Here is a 19,102-nt window from a genome sequence, read left to right as displayed (position 1 = left end):
CGTGACCCCTGACAGGTCTCCCTATGACCGAACGGTATAAGAACGTCGTATGTAAGTTGACGTTTGGGAATCGTCGAGTGGGTGGCCCCACTCGGTTCTTACTATTAGACACGGAATAGGAGTCGGGATGAAATTATTTGTTTCAAGACTTCAGTATTTCGATTATAATTAACCCCGATGTATGTATAAAGTCATCACATCTTAGAGGTAATGGTCTTTAGATCATATATGAATGTATTTGGTTCGATTTAAACGAGAGAGTATTTTATCTACTTTTAGAAAAACTGTGATTTTAGCAAGCATAACAATTTCATTACAAACATATAGTACTTAAACGTTTTTGTCGTTGGGAAACATTACAAAAGTCCCAATATGGTTCCCTATTACCCTTGCTGGTTCTTTTGTTAAGCTCCTCCGCTTTCCCCGTCATTCCTCTCAGTTGGGCAGTTTCTCTTGAAGTGTCCCGCTTCGCCACATAGGAAGCACACTGGGATTTCTTTGGTAATGGGGGTTGGTGTGATGTACTGAGTCGGGGTCCTACAGAAACGGGCGGTGTGTCCTTCCCTGTAGCAGTTATCACATTGTAAAATTCGGCAAGCTCCTGTGTGATGGTAATTACACTTGTTACACTCCGGAAGTGACCCCTTATATGGTCTGGCCGGCGTTTGGGTGGTAGATCTTGTGGCTAGTATTGGGGCAGGTGTTGTGACTGTTGTTGCGATGGTGGGGGTGGCCATAGGTTGTTGTCTTTTAATGGATTTTTGTGATTGGTGGCGCTCTTTCATGTTCCAAAACTTTCTCTTCTTGTTCGTAGGTTTGAGACCTGAGGTATTTTTGCTGACGGACATCCGTTGGTGTTCTTGAATATTACCACTATCTGTATTGTCAGCACCGCTTCCATTTATGCTGGCGTTGTTAGCATTGAACTGTGCCATGACGGCTGTCACGGCTGCCGTGACTGCAGCTTGAAAAGTAGCAGCGTCTATCTGCAGAGTTGGCACCTTGCTAGTTGGTTGGTTCCCTCTTGGTGAAGACATAGTTCTGTTTCATGATGAAAACATCTTTGTTAGTGGAAATGGTTATCTTAAGTGCATCCTTACAATTTATATTAACACATATAAATTTTTCCACATTACTGTACTACTCCTAGTGTTTCCGCTAACATTCTTGAAATAGGGTTACAGCAGTGGGTAGGGGTAGGTTTCATACGGGCGTCAAGCTTTACCCATCTTAGAATCATGTGTGTCCAAACACGCTTGGCTGGGGAGTTCTGATGGGATCCGGTGCATTAGTGTTGGTATGATTCGTACCCGTGAGTCTATGATGAGGGAACTTCTCAACAAAATGATTAAGGGTGAGATGATATTGAGTTTTTAGAATGGCTAAACGTCGTGAGTTTCTAACTAAGCTTTATCTTACATTGATTGGTAACGTAATTTGGTCGTTAAGGGCGTTCTGAAAACAATTCCTAACGGGAGTCTTTACATGGTAACCCATGAATTTTTAGTAGTTCTGCACCCAAGTGGTGCCTTATAGCTGACCCAGGCTGGGCCCTTATCATGACCAAATGGGAGCATGTTCTCGAAGATTTGACTTGCATCCCTATGATGCAATCCTAATACAGAGTAGAAGTATGTTTAGGTAATGATCTTTTGATGTTGGTTGTTTAAAACCGGGCTCCATTGGTTGGTGAATGACATGATCCAACCTTGGAGAGAAGATCAGGAACGATTCCGGAGCTAGGTTACTCTAGTTTTATAACTTGAGTAGAGTGGGTTGTAGGCAGGCTCCTATCGCAGCATGATGGGAGTGTTTGAACAAAAGGGTGACACAGAACTCGGCTGATTGATACGTCATTGATGTTTAAGATGAAACAAATTAGGGAAGATTGACCTTGTAGAGGGTCTTATATCATATCAAAGCAGGGGTGTCTTGGCCGCCTAAAGGCCTCACTAGAGGTACCTACAGTACAAGATAGTTTCATAGGAAATAACACATAGGGCATAGATAGGGATAACGATTCCTTTTTAACATGAAATGAAATAAGGCGTTTACTACTGGCGGCGGTCGTTTTTCTTGTGATCTCTCAGTTCAGCTAGCTGCCGCTCCATATCAGGCATGTGCCTTTCGTACACCCTCTGGCGTACTCGGAGTTTCATGACATCGATTTGTGATTCAGCCAGTGTTTGCAGCAGGGTTTCATAGTCTTTCGCAGACTTTTCACGAGTGTGCTCAAGGCGATTGGTGCGGATTGTATGTATTCTTGCATTTGCATCAACCTCTGCGATACTATGGAGAGTTGTTCTACCCCGAATTCTCGTCTCAGACAACTCTACAGACCAGGATTGGAAAAATTCTATCTGCTGGGGTTCCTTCGTTTATGTTGTAGAAGTTTCGATCTCCATCGAATGACATAGGTTGGTCTTGCTCTTCGCTCCAGATTTCCAAGCACTCTACCCAAGGAGGCATCGGGCCTTGAAAAGCCGGTCGAGGATTGGGATTGGGAACACGGGTCATCGAGGATAGGTTCACCATTTCAGGTTCGGAGTCGAAATCGTCAGCAAGACCTTCAGCTTGGTGACCATCCATAGGGATTGGGCGATCATTCTCTGGCTCCTCTCCGAGCCATTCAGTATTGTTGTGGCTAGGGTAGTACGGGTCGTCGTGGGGATGAAATCCAGCCATGATATCTTCGCGAGAAATGGGGATATAGGAAGTAACTGAGTAGATGTACTAATTAGATAATTATAAGATGATTTTTATCAGGTACTTCAATACACTGTTTAGTGCATACTAGTCATATGTATTTCGGACAGGATAGACCTTCGAATAAGCGACCCTAACTCTAAATCCCCAATCCAACGAGAACAGGAAGTAAAGAAAAGATTCACAGATTCTAAGTCTATGACGTCCTGGCTACATATAATTTTAATGTATCCACTAAGCAATTATTGACCTATTGATAAAAATCTATTTAGTTCTCAGATAAATAATTATAATAACACCAAATACCCCTATGGTATTTCATTGTGGTAGTGTTGGTAAGTTTTTTTTTTTTTTTTGACTTGTTGCCATATCACAACCATTCTTGGGCATGTGCTAATCACTCCTCGGACGAGCATAGTTGATCAGGCTATGCCAATCCCAAGACTGACCATACATCCCCGAGCTTACCTGTGATATCCAACAATCATTACTTTTGTTTTGTTCTAGAACGACGCGACCCTAGTATGTATGCATGCGTGTATACTTTTAATAAGAAACTACTTATTTCTAAAAGTATAGTTGTTTTGAAAACATAAAATCAGAGACTCTAGTCCCAATGCATTTATAGTTTGTATATCTTATGTGGTTCGATATACTGAGTTCACTATAAACAATGCTCTGATACCAATCTGTCACACCCCCAAACCAAGGATGGCGGAAACGTTCGAGGGTGGAGGACTTCATGTAGAGTATCACAACAATGAGTATAATAGTGCTCAAAGTAAATACAACCATCATAAATATAACTGAAAAAGTTACACCAATGTATATGTTTACATGATTCGAATCAATTACATTATGAAACAAAATGAACTATTTGACGATTTATCGTCCCATCCTCAAAACGTTGTTGGTTTCCTGTTTTCACTGAATTCCTGAGAATACAAGTAGTTTTGAAAAGTGTCAACACAAAGGTTGGTGAGTTCATAAGCTTTTGACAGTAAGAGTTTGAAAATCGATCTTTGTAAAGAGATGCATGATACCAAGAAAAATCCAATATTTTCCTTACAAAAGTTATGTAGCCCTAAATACCAGGACCGAAAATGAACAACAATATGTCATACTTAAAGATATAAAAGTGATTTTAAATCGGCATAAAACCTCCTTTTTTTTTATATGAAGGCGTACAAGTATTTTTCTATACTTAAAGTAATTTCAGTGAGCTAAATAGCCATAACTCGCTAATTTAAAGTTAGAACCCGTAAATCTTATGATTGTTAATATCACATGTGAGCTATCATAACCATACTATGACCTAGATGGCCTGAAAACGACGTTCTTCAGGCGTCGTAGAACTGAAATGACACTTGTCACCCGTAGACCTGCAGGTCCAACTGTAGCTAGCAGCAAGGTGTGGGGTGTCAAACCCAATATAGATCTATATACAACTGTCACGCTCTCCCTCCTGGAGACTCTGGTTACAATACAGGACTTATAAATTGGTTACTTTGGAAGTAACCCGAAGGGAATGACTCACAAATTTATTCATTAACAGATTTACGTGAACTAAACGGAAAACCTTTGATAAATAAGTTTAAGAGGTAATGGTACATAAACTATACCTATTATAGTTTATCCAAAACGTTTGTAATATGTAAAAATTCTTCTATGAATGCTTTAATGTTATAAATTCATAAACTATGCTCATTATGGTTTAATGTACTTGTTCCAAATAAATGAATAGTCTTATCATATATGCCTATACTTCAGTATGATGATATACTAACAAGGTAACACATTCAATATTTAGAACTTGACATTATACACTTTGCTCAACATAATACAAAGTGTTATAAAAATTACAAGCTGTTAACAAATTTTCAGCCTTTCTACACTGTTTTTGAAAATTCATAGAAAAATCATACGAAGTCGAAAACTAAATCCGTAAATTCTGGGAGTTCCCAAAATGTGTCTAGTTTACTCATAATTTTTATCATGATTTTTAATGAACTGCAACTTAGGTGAAAAAGTCCATAATCACAGACTGGTCCGGATTGGTGTTTGAAATGATAGGCAGTTTTGTAAAAATCACCATAAATTGTAGAAAAATCGTATGGAGATGTGCAAGTAGTCATTTTAAAGCTAAGAAGTGGAACTACATGCACCTAAAACAGTTTTGAAAACTATAATGTTTAAAGTGTCCAAAACAGTCCGTGAATGGAGTCTAACTTTTCTGATGAAAGCTGTTAGAAAGTTTTAGTTATGTTCTTGGTGTTTTAACTTGTATTCCCCCCCTAAAAACTTAAGAAAACATGAAAATGTAGGGGTATGAACTCACCTTGTGTGATTTCAGTAGATAAGTATTGAAGAAGAGAAGTGTTCAACCCAAGAACACTTGAAGAATCGCTTGAAGATTCGAAGCTCTAACACAATTATAATGGAGTTTGTGTAAGATACTCATGATTTGAGTGGAAATAATCGAGATAATCTTAAAGGAAATGGATTATGCTTACCAAAGGTGGAGGAAACTCTCAAGATCAGTCCTTGAATCTCGGATTTCTAGAGAGAGAAAGTGAGAGAGAAAGGAGTTTGATCTTCTTGTGAAATGAGAACAAATGAGAGAAAATGAGGAGAGAGGATGAATATCCAGCTCTTCAAAAACGTGGGAAGGAGTGATGATTGAGTGGAAAGGACATTAATGTGACCTAGGTAAGGTGGGGAGGTATGGCTGGTCATAGAGTGGGTATGGGAGTGGTTGCTTGTGTCATAAAGTAAAGCAAAGTCAACACTCCACCTCTTTGTACTTTTACCCACTTGCTTTTATTATTTAAATAGAGATTTTTATGAATTTATGATTAAATTGTGAATATTTAGGGTTTATTATGTTAAAATATGATTTTGGGTGAAAACCCCGCGTTAAAATAATTAAAAACGGGCCTTAAACGCAAAACTACGCGAAAACCGGGAGAAAAATGTGTTCCCAGCGAGACCTCTCGGTCCTAGGCCGAGGTTCGGTCCCTAGGCCGAGGTTCGGTCAGGAGGGTGCATGGTTCGGAAGCGAAGGCGCGAGCCAGAAGAAAGAAGCGAAGCGAGGCTGGTCCGAAGAGAAGCAGTCCGAGGCGAAGGCAAGGGGGTTCGGTCCGAAGTCTGGCTAGAACCGAAGGTACTGTTGTGAACAGTAATGAACAGTACTTTCGGTTCGGATTTTTCCTTCTTGCATGGTTCGGTTCGGACCTCCTTCAATGCCGGGTTCGGTTCGGATGAACAGTGGTTTCGGTTCAGCTCATGAACAGTACTTTCGGTTCAGACCCTCATGAATAGTGCTTTCGGTTCGGTTCATGAATAGTACTTTCGGTTCGGAGGGTTCGTTTCTTAAGTCCGTTTTTCGCATAGACTTCCATTCTTGGGCTATTTTTCGCCAATTTCGAGGGTCGGGATGCCCCGAGTGATTATAGAAAGTCGGGGAGAGATTTCGAGAGAGATTTGAGAGAGATTCCTCGTTCTCAGAGAGATTTGGGAGAGATTTGACGTACTTGGAGAGATTTCACATACAAAGAGATACGTGAGAGAGATTTCACATACTTAGAGAGATTTGGGAGAGATTTGACATACTTGGAGAGATTTCACATACGGAGAGAGATTTGGGAGAGATTTCACATACTTAGGGAGATTTGGGAGAGATTTGACATACTTGGAGAGGTTTCACATAGAGAGAGAGATTTGGGAGAGATTTCACATACTTAGGGAGATTTGGGAGAGATTTGACATACTTGGAGAGATTTCACATACAGAGAGAGATTTGGGAGAGATTTCACATACGGAGAGAGATTTGGGAGAGATTTCACATACTTAGGGAGATTTGGGAGAGATTTGACATACTTGGAGAGATTTCACATACGGAGAGAGATTTGGGAGAGATTTCACATACTTAGGGAGATTTGGGAGAGATTTCACATACTTAGGGAGATTTGGGAGAGATTTGACATTCTTGGAGAGATTTCACATACTTAGGGAGATTTGGGAGAGATTTGACATACTTGGAGAGATTTCATTGGTGACCTTTTTGAGTGTCCGGCTACGCACTGCAAGGTCCTTAAACCCCGTTAAGCCTTGATTAGGGATCTTGCATACTCCCGATGAATATGTAACATTGTTGTATCGGTTTGGCTTTCTACGTACCACCGTTTTAGGTTAAGGAGATTTAGGTGAATGCACTTTTCGATTTATGATCTCTCATTAGAATAGAGAGTTGTTTAGAAGTTACGTAACGTAAACTCTAGTACTCACGGCAAATTGGGTTGACCGGTTTGACTTGTTGACTTTTGTTGACTTTGACTTGACCGAAAATTGACGGTTGTCACAGGTACGCCCAACATAACTAGGCGAGTCCGCGTCCAAAGTAAGCGCTTGAGTACGCACAACATACTCTTTAGTACGCCCAGCGTACTCAATAGCCATACTTTTTCCTTTAGGGGCTGAAATTGACAACTTGATAAAGAAGAAAGGTTTAAGAGATGCACCTGAATTTCAGAATGTTACAATTCTCCTCCACTAGAACCAGACTTCGCCCTCGAAGTCTCATGCCATAAACAACTTCGGATGCTGCTCCCGCATCTCCAACTCTGGCTCCCAATTCAGCTCGGACCCTCTCTGGTGCTGCCACTGGACCTGAACCAAGGGCACTTCCTTATTCCTGAAAACCTTGATCTTCCGATCCACTATTGTGATTGGTCTCTCAACGTAATTCAGGCTCGCATCCACATGAATATCCTCCAGCGGTACAACTGTCGTCTCGTTGGCAATACACTTCCTCAACTGAGACACGTGGAAGGTATCATGTATCTGGCTCAACTCCCCAGGTAGCTCCAAACGGTATGCTACCCTGCCCACCCTAGCGGTCACCCTGAAAGGACCAATGTATCGGGGTCCCAACTTGCCCCTCTTCCGAAATCGGATTACTCCCTTGCAAGGAGATACCTTCAGGAGTACGAAGTCTCCCACCTGGAACTCGAGCTCGGACCGTCGCCTATTCGCATAACTCTTCTGGCGACTCTAAGCTGTTAACAACCTCTATCTAACCTGCTGTATCTGATCTGTCGTCTGAACCACTATCTCAGTGCTGCCAATCACTTGCTGCCCTACCTCTCTCCAGCAGATGGGAGTCCGACACCTCCTCCCATACAGAAACTCGAAGGGAGGCATACCAATACTCGAATGGTGGCTGTTGTTATAGGAAAACTCAGCCAACGGTAAATACGTGTCCCAACTTCCTCCGAAGTCCAACACACATGCTTGAAGCATGTCCTCGAGCATCTGAATCGTCCGCTCACTCTGTCCGTCCGTCTGTGGGTGGTAAGTGGTACTGAAATGCCGCCTTGTGCCCAACTCCTCATGGAACTTCTTCCAGAACGTGGAAGTGAAGCGTACATCTCAATCTTACACAATCGAGATCGGTACTCCATGCCGCGATACCACCTCCCTCACATACAACTCTGCCAGTCTCTCTGCAGAAGAGCTCTCATCAATGGCAAGGAAGTGAGCGCTCTACGTCAGTCGGTCGACGATCACCCAAATTGCATCGACACCCCTCGCGGTCCTTGGCAATTTGGTGATAAAGTTCATAGAAATCTGTTCCCACTTCCACTGGGGAACCTCAAGTGGCTGCAACTTTCCATGCGGACGCTAGTGCTCGGACTTGACCCTGCGACAGGTCAAGCACCTCTCAACGAACCATGCAACATCCCTCTTCTTACAGGGCCACCAATAGTCTTTTTTCAGGTCCAAATACATATTAGTGGCACCGGGATGGATCGAGAACCTCGACCTGTGCGCCTCCTCCATCAGAATGGTACGTGCCCTGCCCGCAAACGGCACCCAAATTCGACCCTGAAAGGTCATAAGCCTTCGGCTATCGGTAACGAACTCAGATACCTGCCCGATCACCCGCTCTCTCATGCGGTTCTCTGGTCTCACGGCCTCTGCCTGGGCCTCCTGAATGGTGTCCAACACCAGAGTCATCACTGTCAACCTCATACAAACGTCTCGTATCGGGGCACTCTCCGCCCTACGGCTCAGGGCATCGGCTACAATGTTATCCTTTCCCGGGTGGTACATGATCTCACAATCATAATCCTTTACCACATCTAACCATCTCCTTTGGTGCATATTCAGCTTGGGCATATCCATCAAATACTTCAAGCTCTTGTGGTCCGTGTATATGGTACACCAAACCCCATACAAATAGTGACGCCAGATCTTAAGGGCGAACACGACTGCCCCCAAATCCATATTGTGGGTGGGATACCTCGTCTCATGAGGCTTCAGCTGCCTCGATGCGTATGCTATCACGTGCCCTCTCTGCATCAGCACCGCACCCAACCCCGATATCGATGCGTCACAATACACCACAAAATCCTCCATCCCCTCTGGAAGGGCTAACACAGGGGCTTTGCATAATCTCTGGTGAAGTGTCTCGGATGAGGCCTGCTGCTCAGGACCCCAACTAAAAGCCACACCCTTTCGGGTCAACCTGGTGAGAGGAACGACAATCTTGGAGATATCCTTGATAAATATCTGATAATAGCTGGCGAACCCCAGGAAACTCTTGATCTCGGTGGGGGATCTCCGCACCTCCCAACTCATCGAGCCTCAATCTTGTCCGGATCGACCAATATCCCATTCGGGTTGACAAGATGCCCCAAGAACTGGACCTCTCGTAATCAGAAATCGCACTTGGAGAATTTGGCGTAAAGCCTCTCCGATCTTAGAAATCCGAGGATCCCCCTCAAATGCTCCTCATGCTGCTCTCTGGGTCTCGAATACACCAATATATTGTCGATGAACATGATCACCGAACGATCCAACATCGGCCTGCACACCCTGTTCATGAGATCTACGAACCCCGTCGGTGCATTGGTGAGCCCAAAAGGCATCACCACGAATTCGTAATGCCCATAACGATTCCTGAATGCCGTCTTCTAGATATCCTCATCCCACACTCTCATCTGATGATATCCAGACCTCAAATCAATATTGGAGAACCAAGACGCTCCCTACAACTGATCGAACATATCATCGATCCTCGGTAAGGGGTAACGGTTCTTGACCGTCAACTTGTTTAACTACCGGTAATCAATGCACATCCGGTGTGAACCATCATTTTTCTTGACAAAAAGGATCGGCGCTCCCCACGGCGAGCTACTCGGTCGAATAAACCCCTTCCCCAGCAGCTCCTGAAGCTGTGAGGATAACTCCTGCATCTCTGGCGGCGCAAGGCGATAGGGTGCCTTAGCAATAGGCACCGCTCCCGGAACTAAATCGATGCAAAAATCCACTTGTCTCTCGGGAGGCACACCCGGAAAATCCTCGGGGAAAACATCCGGGAACTCTCGCACTGTCGGTACATCATCAACCGAACTCAGCCTCTCCACAGTCACTCGTGTGTTCATCACATAGGCCACAAACCCACTACAGCCCTGCTGTAGACTCTGCTTCGCTTTAGCATCTGAACAAAACGTTGACCCAAAATGGGTACCCTCGCCTTATACCGTAAGAACTCCCCCACTAGGGTCTAATATGGTCACCAGCTGTCGCTCACAGTTGATAACCGCTCAAAATCTTCTTAACTAGTCCATACCCACGATGACACAAACATCCCCCATCACAATCGGGATTAGATCAATCAGGAACTCAACACCAAAGATATCGAGTACACATCCTCGAATCACATCAGTGGCATACACCACTCACTCGTCAGCTATGGAAACTCGTAGAGGTCAACTCAACGCCTCTCAACGGATACTGATGTGCTGACTGAAGGCTAACGACACAAAAGATCGACTCGCACCCGCGTCAAATAACACTAAAGTAGGTACAAAACTCACAAGAAAAGTACCTACGCATAACATAATACGAGCACACTATCTCAAACTCAAAATAAATACATGAAAGAATACATACCAGCCACGACATCGGGTGCTGCACGGACCTCCTCCACTGTAAACTGGAAGGATCTCCCACGAGCCTTCGGTACCTTGGCCTTCGCTGGCTGGATCTCAGTAGCTCTAGCAGCAGGTGCAGATCCCTACAGTAGCTGTGGGCATTCGGCCTTCCGATGGCCGGTCTGGTTGCAATGAAAGCAAACCGAGAATCCCTTGGGGCAATCCATCGCAAAATGCCCCTCCTTCCCACACTTGTAACATACCCCAGCTCTATACACCCCCTCATGGCTCTTTCCGCACTTCCCAAAAGTGCGTCCCTTCGGACCCCCAGATCTCGAATCAGCGGGCTTTGCCCGCTTGGCTGCCGGCTGAGCCTGCATCGGTCATCTGTCCCTCCTCTGAGACTTGGCCTCCTCCCTGACCTGAATCTCCCACTCAATCTCCCTTTTCTGGGGCATTTTCCTGGAGCTCAGCAAATGTTCGATATGACGAGTTCGCCACGAACTCACAAATATCCCTCCTTAGTATGCTCATCTACCAGCTCATACGTGTCTGCTTAGTAGACACATGCTCAGGGCAAAACAATGCCCTCTCATGAAACATCCTCATAATCACTGTCAGGAACTCAGTTCCCTGCTTGAGGGACAAGAACTCCTGGGCTAGACGTTCCCTCTCCACAGGGGGAACATGCTCATCTCGAAAGATCGCGGTGAACCTCTCCCAGGTCACCGCGGTAAGCTCTACAATAGTGAAGTCCGCCGTCACAAACTTCCACCAGTCCTTTACCCCCAAGCGAAGCTGGTTCAGTGCAAACCAAACCCTTAGATGCTCCGGACACGAGTAGGTGTAGAAGCATCCCTCGATATCAGAAATCCATCTCATCGCTGTTATCAGATCCTGCGTCCCATCAAACTCTGGTGGCTTCGTGTTGCTGAACTCCCGAAACATCAACGAGTCACCCAACTGCGGTTTAGCAGCAGCAACAACTACAGTAGCTGCAGCAGTCGTAGCCTCAGTAATCGCTGCGTATCTCCTGTCAAACATCTCAATCAAGGTGGTCTTAATAGACCCAAACATCTCTGGTATCTCCGCGCGGATAACCGCAACCACCTCATCGTGGATCATCTGACAAAGCTCCTCGTCACTCACGCCGCTGGTCTCTGGTCTGTGGCGTGTCCCAACCATGATGTCTCTAAAATACAGCATAAAAATATCAGAGACTCGCTCGAGTGTACTCGCACTCGATAACTCAACCCTACTTGCTCCCTAGTACCCTAAGAATTCTTACTTAGACTGCGCACTGATCTGGTGTCTTGGTAGTACGGGCCCTATACTCCCGTCCACACCGCATCAGTATTCACCCCAAGTCCTCCTCCTAGGATCCCAGATCACAAGTACTCTAATCTCGCTATGCATAGGCTACTCTCCAGCAGACCTCTCGTAAGCTCCTCGCTGCTGTGACAACCGTCAATTTCCGGTCAATTCAAAGTCCACCGAAGTCAACAAGTCAAACTGTTCGACTCAATTTGCCCGTGAGTACTAGAATTTACATTATGTAATTTCTATACAACTCACTATTCTAATGAAAGATCATAAATCGAAAAGTGCGTACATCTAGATCTCCTTAACCTAACACTGTGGTACGTGGCGAACCAAACCGATAAAACAATGTTGCATACTCATCGGGAGTGTGAAAGATCCTTAAACAAGGCTTAACAGGGTTTACGGACCTTGCATTGCGAAGCCGGGTACTCAAAAAGGTCACAAATGAAACCTCTCTCAATCGTTTTCTCCCAAATATCTCTTTGTATGTGAAATCTCTCCAAGAATGTCAAATCTCTCCCAAATCTCTACAAGTATGTGAAATCTTTCTCAAAAATCTCTTTGTATGAGAAATCTCCCCAAGAATGTCAAATCTCTCCCAAATCTCTCCAAGTATGTGAAATCTCTCTCAAAAATCTCTTTGTATGAGAAATCTCCCCAAGAATGTCAAATCTCTCCCAAATCTCTCCAAGTATGTGAAATCTCTCTCAAAAATCTCTTTGTATGAGAAATCTCTCCAAGAATGTCAAATCTCTCCCAAATCTCTCCAAGTATGTGAAATCTCTCTCAAAAATCTCTTTGTATGAGAAATCTCTCCAAGTATGTGAAATCTCTCTCAAAAATCTCTTTGTATGAGAAATCTCTCCAAGTATGTGAAATCTCTCCCAAATCTCTCTCAAAACCTCTCTCAACTTTCTATAATCACTCGGGGCATCCCGACCCTCGAATTTGGCGAAATCAGCCCAAAAACGGAAGTCTACACGAAAAACGGACTTTAGGAACTGAAACCTCTTAGGAGCCGAGAGGCTTCCCTTCTTACTTTCTGCCCGAGAGGCTTCCCTTCTCACTTTTTGCCCGAGAGGCTTCCCCTCTACTTTCGGCCCGAGAGGCTTGACCTTCGGTCCGAGGACCAGGCTCTCGGTCCCTCTTGATGAGCAGAACCTGCGAGGCTCTCGGTCCCCAAGCACCCGAGCACCACCTTCGGCCAGAGAGGCGCCCCAAGCAGCCGAACCCTCTCCTCTCGGTCTCTTCTCTCCCTCTCTCGGTCTTCAGCTCTACTCTCGGCTCCAAGCATCAGAGGCCGAGACCTCGGCCAGATTTCGGAATTTCGACACTTTTCACCCTTCTTTGATATTTTTATCATTTTAAGCCCGTTTTTCGAGATTTTAATGCGGGATTTTCACCCAAACTCGTATTTTAACAAAATAAACCCCAAATATTCATAATTTAATCATATTTTCATGAAAATACTTATTTAAATAATAAAATCTAATGGGTGAATAATTAAGGTGGAGTGTTGACTTTGCTTTACCTTATGACACAAGCAACCACCCCACACCCACTCTATGACCAGCCACACCTCCCCACCTTACCTAGGTCACTTTCATGTCCTTTCCACTCAATTATCACCATTTCTCACGTTTTTAGAGCTGGAACAAACCATCTTCTCTCCTCACTTCTCTCATTTGCTCTCATTTCACCAAGGATTCATCTCCACTTTTCTCTCAAACTTTCTCCATCAAAATTCGAGATTCAAGGCTGATTATCAAGCCTTCTCACACTCTTGGTAAGTATAATTCACCCTCATTGTGATTATTGCTCTTCATTCTACTCAAACCTTTCATTGCTTACACAAACTCCATCACTTTGATGTTAGATTCTCGAAAATCTTCAAGGCATCTTCAAGTGTTCTTGAGTTGTTTACTTCCATTATTCACCAATCCTCTTCTGAAATCACTTAAGGTGAGTTCATACCCCTCTATTATCATGTTTTCTTAAGTTTTATGGGGGAGAATACAAGTTAAAACACCAAGAACATAACTAAAATTTTCTAACAGCTTTCATCAGAAAAGTTGGACTCCATTCACGAACTGTTTTGGTTCACTTAAACATTTGTGTTTTTAAAACTGTTTTAGGTTGATGTAGTTCACGTTTTTAGCTTTAAAATGACTACTTGCACATCTCCATACGATTTTTCTAAAATTTATGGTGATTTTTACAAAACTGTCTATCATTTCAAACATCAATCCGGACCAGTATGTGATTATTGACTTGTTCACACAAGTTAAAGGTCACTAAAAATCATGAAAAAATTTATGAATAAACTAGACTCATTTTCCAAACTCCCGGAATTTACGGATTCTGATTTGGACCTGTTAAGAAGTTTTTATAAATGTTCTAATAATAATGATCGAAACTAGTAATAACAGAAAAATGCTAAAAATTTCTTATCACCTTGTAACATGTTGAGCAAGGTGTATATCTTTATATGAATGTGTGTTATTGTAAATAAATGACATTTCGCCTTAGTTTATAAACATGCATCAGTTAATAAATGGATTTGATACATTGAAATACACCTGAAATATAAAGGATAACACATTTGTTTTAAATCAAAGTACATCCATTTTACTAAAACAATTGAATAAAACATTGAATATAGTTTGCGTACATCACCATTTCAAACGTTTCGGATAAACTATCATAGGTATGGTTTATGTTTCCCATTAACACAACAAGTACATTTCGGAAGGTTTTATTCTCATAGAAAAAGGGTTTTACACTCACGCACACCACACGTAAACTTGTTAACTTAAATTGTGAGTTATCCTTCTCAGTACTCCTAAAGTACGGGTTAGAATTCCTGGTAGTTATAATCAGAGTCTCTTGTAGGGAGATCGTGATAGTTGTGTATAGATCTATATTGGGTTTGACACCCCACACCTTGCTGCTAGCTACAGTGGGACCTGCAGGTCTACGGGTGACAAATGTCATATCAGTTTCGCGACGCCTGAGAAACGTCGTGACAGGTTCATTAGTCATAGTATGATTATAGCGCTCACATAGGGAGTTAACAATACATAAAGTTTACGGGATTTCTTTTTGTATAAATCAAAAAGGGATTTTATGACGATTTAAAATCACTTTCTATATCAATAATTACAGTTATTATGGTATACTTTCGGTCTTGGTATTTAAGACTACACATCATTCATTACGTGTTTTTCTCAAATTTAGAAGGGTTTTTACGCCAATTTAAAACCACTTTATATCTTTAAGTACGACAAATACTTGTTCATTTCCGGTCCCGATACTTAGGACTACATAACTTTTATAAGGAAAATATTGGATTTTCTTGGTAACATACCTCGCTTTACAAAGATGATTTTCATACTCTTACCATCAAAAGCTTATGAACTCACCAACCTTTGTGTTGAAACTTTTTCAAAACTACTTGTATTCTCAGGAAATCATTTAACAGGTAACCAAGTGCTTTTGAGGATGGGACGTTAAGGCGTCAAACATTTCATACTTATTGACTACATATTGTAACTGATTTAGAACATGTAATTCATACATTGATGTAACTCTGTCAATTATATATATATATATATATATATATATATATATATGATTGGTTGTATTTACTTTGAGCACTATTATACTCGTTGTTGTGATACTATACATGAAGTCCTCCACCCCCGGACGTTTCCGCCATCCTTGGTTTGGGGGTGTGACAGCTGCTACCTACTCACTCTCAAGCATCTCATAGTAGTAGTAATCTCCTAGGCTAAGGCATCACAAATCAGGCCACTCTAGTCCTAATATGAATACCTAGCCTACTCTAGCATGCATAATATATCATATCATATCTCATAACGCATAATGTAAGGGTATTTTGGGAAATCACCGTTCGGGCGCTGGCTGATCGTACACACTACTCTGATCTGCTCGTTTCAAAACCTTTTACTCTTTTAGAAAAAAAAATTTGTTGTGAAAAATTTCTCAAATCCTCAGTTTGAGTTCAGATACGCCCAAAGGTGCATCCGAATCCATCAAACCAAGCCTCTGATACCAACTTGTAACAACGTAAATTTTCCAAACAATTTTTCCATTTCAAAATATAATACAAATTCATATGTAATATCAAAATCCATGTATCAACATCATCTCGATAAACAAATCCCAAGATCTCAATGTAAATAAAACTCCATCTATGTGTATGGTCATGCCGGCGCCTTCCCGCGATCCACACTGGTACCTGAAACACATAACACACAACAAGGTAAGCATAAATGCTTAGTGAGTTCCCCAAAATACCACATACAACACATACGCCACTCGAGGCTACAACACGACCCTCCGGTTGATGTGTCTCAACGGGACCCTCAAGTCCTGTAGCTCGTTGGACCCTTTGATCCGGTCATAGCTCATTGGACCCTTCGGTCCGGTGTGTATCGTTGGACCCTTCGGTCCGGTCTATATAGTTGGACCCTCCGATCCGGTCTACACAACACATAGCATACATATATCACAATGCACATAATCTCATACATACACATAGCACACAAGACGCTCCGGTCTACACATAGATACCACTCTAGGTAATGTATAGTGAGAAGACTCACATCGGGTAACTCAGATAATCTCGCATATGAATATACTGATATAGCCCCCGCCTAATCACATAAATAATATCCTCAATAAATAATGGCTCTCAAAGGCTAGATTAAATCCCTTTCTACAATCCCATAGAAGGGTAAAAGACCATTTTACCCCTCCTTGACCCAAAAGTCCAAATGTTGACTAAAACTCTAAAAGTCAACGAAAGTCAACAGGGGCAGTACATGGTGCGTACCAGCTCTTGTACGCGGGGCATACTCCGGCGATCCAGAATTGGGGTCTAAAACCCTTACGCTGCGCGTATTGAGATTTACGCCCAACGTAAGTCTAAGTTTCATGCTCTTATGGATTTTTGGTCTTAAAGACATAAACTCAAACTCCAGATCTGACTTTTCTATGGTCACTTAATCCATAAAGTTGAAACCTTTAAGCCTTTGCATGGTTGTAAAGGTCATTAATCACTCTAAACACCTTTCCTCTTTCCTCATAAAGCCTTTATCTCATGCATGACTTAATATTCACGTCCAAGATTGGATTTTTATGAACCCACGACTCATATTACTCTGAAATATGGCAGATCTAAGCTTATGGAGACCATTTGCTCATAAAGTCTCCACCTTGGGACCAAAAACCCTAAAAATTGGTCCATGAAGCATAAATAAAAAATGACAAGGAAAGCTTTGAGCTTTTTACTTCCAAGTGAAGCTCCTCCCTCTGTAGAACTCATATCCAAGCTTGTACTCCAACTTCTAGCCTCCACAAGAACCTCCTCTTCTTCTTCACTAACACACAAAGGCACTTTCTAACTCAAGAACACTCATACACTAGCTTTAGAACGATAATATTTCTTTCCTAGGGTTTCTCTCTGTGAAATGGTGGTTGGGGACAAGACCATATCATTCCTTTTATAGTTCACAAGCCATAATTAGGGTTTGCATCTGGGCCAACTACGCCCAGCGTAACCCTGGGTACGCCCAACGTACCTAGGCGAGTCTGCGTCCAAAGTAAGCGCATCGTACTTTTCAGTACGCCCAGCGTACTCAATAGCCATACTTTTTCCTTTAAGGGCTAAACTTGACAACTTGATAAAGAAGAAGGGTTTAAGAGATGCACCTGAATTTCAGAATGTTACAATATGATCACTAGTTTCTTAATTTATTTAGAACATTTTTAAGGGAAGTTTTTTTTAGCGTATTATTATTTTTTTCTTTAATTAATTTGTCAACACTATTGAATGAAATAATTTATTTGGTTTTTTATTGATCATTGACTCAATTATTGAGTGATCAATATATATTTACATTTACTCTATCTAAACCTTTATTCTTTAATAACATTTCATTTTACGCCTTAAATATATTTTAATTTTTAAGTATTTATTATTTGTTTACTGTATAATTAATTTTATTTTATATAATATAATTTTATTTATGAAATATAAATTTTATATCAACTATATAATGTTTTTAAATCCTTTTTTTAATTTTTATAATTATGACCTTTTATATATATATATATATATATATATATATATATATATATATATATATATATATATATATATATATATATATATATATATATATATATATATATATATATATAAAGAAAAGACCTGACATAATTATATTTATATATTTTTATGTTTATGACATTTTGGATATAATGTGTGTTTAACAAACAATTATTTAATTGAAGGGAGATACATAATAGTTTAGATAAATAATGATATATTAGTTAGTTTAAGAAAAAAAAAACTATTGAAAGGGGTTGACCATTAGGATGTTATTTAATGATAGTTTAAAGTTATAATAATGATGAGTTGACACTTTTTTTTTAAATCTTAACATAGGTAACCATTGGAGATGCTTTTAGAACGACTAAAATTATATTAAGCCAACAAGTTGTTAAATTAAAGAAACAATACAAACATAATAAATTGTTAATGTAAAGTTTTATAATCAACTAATTTAATTAATTTTGAATTTACTTTTTATATAAACAATCCTAAAAAGTATTGAAAAGCAATTTTGTCGATTAAACTGACTCATCTAACCTTATTTTGAAAATTTCAAGGTTCTAAATAACATGAGACATGAGCTTGCCAGTAAGGTCAAGGTTAACTCATGACTAGCCTTGGCGGCAAGGTAAAACCTGCACCATAACGAGATAATGTGTGCTTTGACACGTTATTTGGGCGTCATGCTTAACAAACCATTCTTGGACGTTTTTCTTAACAACTACACCACGCCTCGCGCCGTGTGCCATGATGTGATTTTAAAAACTAAGGAAAATTTGATATCACCCAAATCTAAATGCAAACCGTCCCACTCAAAGTATGACGTTTAATCCTTGCCAAAGCCTGAAGAATCTACCCATTTATTTATGTTAGAAGTTGAAACATGCATATTATTAACAACTAGATATTTCTCATGCGTTGCACAAGATTAAAATTATGTTTTTCATGTTTTCTTTTTTACTTTGGTTTTCTTCTTACTTTGAGTGTTTTA

The sequence above is a fragment of the Lactuca sativa genome, chromosome 6, assembly GCF_002870075.4.
Source record: "Lactuca sativa cultivar Salinas chromosome 6, Lsat_Salinas_v11, whole genome shotgun sequence".
NCBI lineage: Eukaryota > Viridiplantae > Streptophyta > Magnoliopsida > Asterales > Asteraceae > Lactuca > Lactuca sativa.
Note: the sequence above shows the minus strand (reverse complement) of the source record.